The sequence below is a fragment of the Dasypus novemcinctus genome, chromosome 13 (assembly GCF_030445035.2).
Source record: "Dasypus novemcinctus isolate mDasNov1 chromosome 13, mDasNov1.1.hap2, whole genome shotgun sequence".
Taxonomy (NCBI): domain Eukaryota; kingdom Metazoa; phylum Chordata; class Mammalia; order Cingulata; family Dasypodidae; genus Dasypus; species Dasypus novemcinctus.
In genome coordinates this window covers 98088648-98091704 of record NC_080685.1, presented here as the reverse complement: position 1 = coordinate 98091704, position 3057 = coordinate 98088648, and positions in this window count along the sequence as shown.

Here is a 3057-nt window from a genome sequence, read left to right as displayed (position 1 = left end):
CATGGGGAGAAGGGAGTGCCTAACTCTCCTTATCAGAGGCATCATTATTAATATGTATCAATAAAATTTATTTGCTTTTTAAAAAAAAACACTTCCAACATACCCTGTTTTGTTAAAGAATTTGGAATTTATTCTGTAGGCAATGAAGAGCTGATGAAGTCTGTATGTGGTTTATATTTTGATGATTAATATTCATAATACACAAAAATCTCTCAGAAATTGATTAGAAAAGACAAGCTTAAGAGAGATGGGTAAATATAAACAGGCAATTCAAAGAAGAGAAAATACAAATGTCCAATACGTACATTAAAAAAGATGTTCAATCTCGTTATCAGTCAGGGAAATGGGAATTAAAGTAATAATGTAATATAACTCTATACCCTTCAGATTGGCAATAATGAAAAAGAATTATAACATCTACTACTGGCGAAGGTAAAGAGGAAACAGGAATCATACCCTGTGTGGGAAACACGAATTACTATAACCATTTTGGCAGTCAGACAAAGACTATAAAATTTTTTTATTCCCCTCCGCCTTGCAGCTTTTTGCGTGTTGTCTGCTCTTTGTGTCCATTCGCTGTGCGTTCTTCTGCTTCTGTATTTATTTTTATTTATTCCGCCCCACCCCACCTTGCAGCTTGCTCACTGTCTGCTGTCTGTGCCCATTCACTGCATGCTCTTCTGCGTTTTTGCTTGTCTCCCTTTTTTTGTTGCATCACCTTGCTGAGTCGACTCTCTGCGGCACTCCTGGGCCAGGCGGCGTGCCACAGCATGTGGATGAGCTGCTTTCACAAGGAGGTCCCGGGACACGAACCCAGGGCCTCCTCTATGGTAGACGGGAGCTCAACTGATTGAGCCACAGCCACTTCCGAAAGACTATAAAATTTTACCTATATGTGTCCTTCAACCCAACAAACCCCATTGCTGGGAATTTAGCCCATAGAAATAAAGTCCAGTATGAAGTATACATGTACAAAGGTATTTATTGATGCATTATTTGTAGTTGGCAAAACACTGAAAACAAAATGAATGCCCCCCCATGAGGGAAATGATTGCATAAATAACAGTGTGTATATAATATGGGTATTCTGTAGTTATTTAAAAATATAAGTAGATACTAATTGACTTAGAGGGATTTCCAAGAAATGTGATTAAGTGGGAGAAGCTAAATGCAAAGGGGTATATAAAGACCTCTACCATGGCAAAATAACCCTAAACACATTTATGTGTTGGGTTGTACATGTGAGTGTGTGTGCGTGTGTGTGGTCTGCTGGTTTTTTCCCTTAAATCCAGTCTCTCTTTCTTCCTTATTAAGAGAAGCTCCAGTATTGGGAATAGTAATATGCCCAAGTGAAAAAGTACATTCTTCACCTTGTCTTGCATATATGAGTGACCAAAAAGAGGTAAGGGGAAGTTTTGGATGGAGTGTTTGGCAAAGCTCTTTTTTTGCCCCTGTTTTCCCCTTTTTCATATGAAATAAAGATGTGATATCTGGACCTTCTACAATCATTTTATAAGTTTGAAGATATGACAGTGTAGCAGTTTGATATGGTTATGAATTCCAAAAATAGATACTGGATTATGTTTGTGATCTGGTCTGTACCTGGATGTGATTAAATTATGATTAGGGCTTTGATTGGGCCACGTTATTAGGACGTTGAGTCCCTGCCCCTTAGTGGGTGGGACTCACAGACACAAGGCTTGGCAAAGGACAGAGCTGAGGGATTTTGATGCTGGAGTTTGATGCTGAAGCCTTATGCTGGAGCTCCAGAAAGAGCACACAGAGGAAAGAGAAGCAAGCCCCAGGAAGAGAGGAACCCTGAACCCAGAGAGAAGCAAGACCCTCGAAGGGAGGAACCCAGGAAGCCTGAACCCTCACATGTCAGCAGCCATCTTGCTCCAACACGTGAAAGTAGACTTTGGTGAGGGAAGTAACTTACACTTTATGGCCTGGTATCTGTAAGCTCCTACCCCAAATAAATACCCTTTATAAAAACCAACCAATTTCTGGTATTTTGCATCAGCACCCCTTTGGGTGACTAATACAGACAGTATGAAAGACTGTAGGGCAGAAAGTTTGAAGAAAACTGGCACCTGCTCACTTTGTGGAGCCCCCATACCAGTCCTGGGCTCCTTCTTGTGTGTGCTTATTTTTGTTGTATTTTTTTAGGAGGTACCAGGGGTTGAACCCGGGACCTTTTATATGTGAAGCTGGTTCTCAACCACTGGGCTACACCAGCTCCTGAGGACTTCTTAATTAAAAGGATAAACCTTAAAGTGATTAAACCTCTGTAACTGGGTCACTGTTACTGGAAGCCAAACACAGTATATGGTTATGTGAGCACGAGAAAAAAGGTACAAAAGTACATACACTAAGTTATTAGCATCGATTACCTGGGGTGAGGTACAGGGAATAAAGAAAGAGAGATGATGGAGGGTAAAGGAAAACAGATTATTTAAATAAAAGGTGGCTTTCATAAACAAACAAAACTCAGCATGATGATAGTATCCTATTTGTCGACAATTATGTCCTGGCAGATATTACAGGTTTGGTTCCAGACCACAGCAATAAAATGAATATTGCAATAAAATGAGTCACACAAATTTTTTGGTTTCCCAGAACATATAAAAGTTATGTTTACACTCTGCTATAGTCTATTAAGTGTGCAATAGCCTTATGTCTAAAAAGCAATGTATATACCTTAGTCAAAATGTAATACAGGGAAGCAGTTGGGCACATGGGAGGTTCCAGGTTCAGTTCCCAGTGTCTCCTAAAGAAGATGAGCAGGATAGCGAGCTGATGTGACAGGCTGGTGTGGCGAGCTGACGCAACGAGACGACATGAAGAGATGATGCAACAAGATGACACAACAAGGAGACACAAGGGGGAGACACAACAAATAGGCAGTGGAGGTTGCTCAAGTGACTGGGTGTCTCCCTCCCATGGAAGGTCCTGGGTTCAGTTTCCAGTTCCTCCTAAAAAGAAGATGAGCAGACAGAGAGCACAAAACGACAGACACAGAGAGCAGACAGCGAGCACAAACAACGAGGGGAGGCA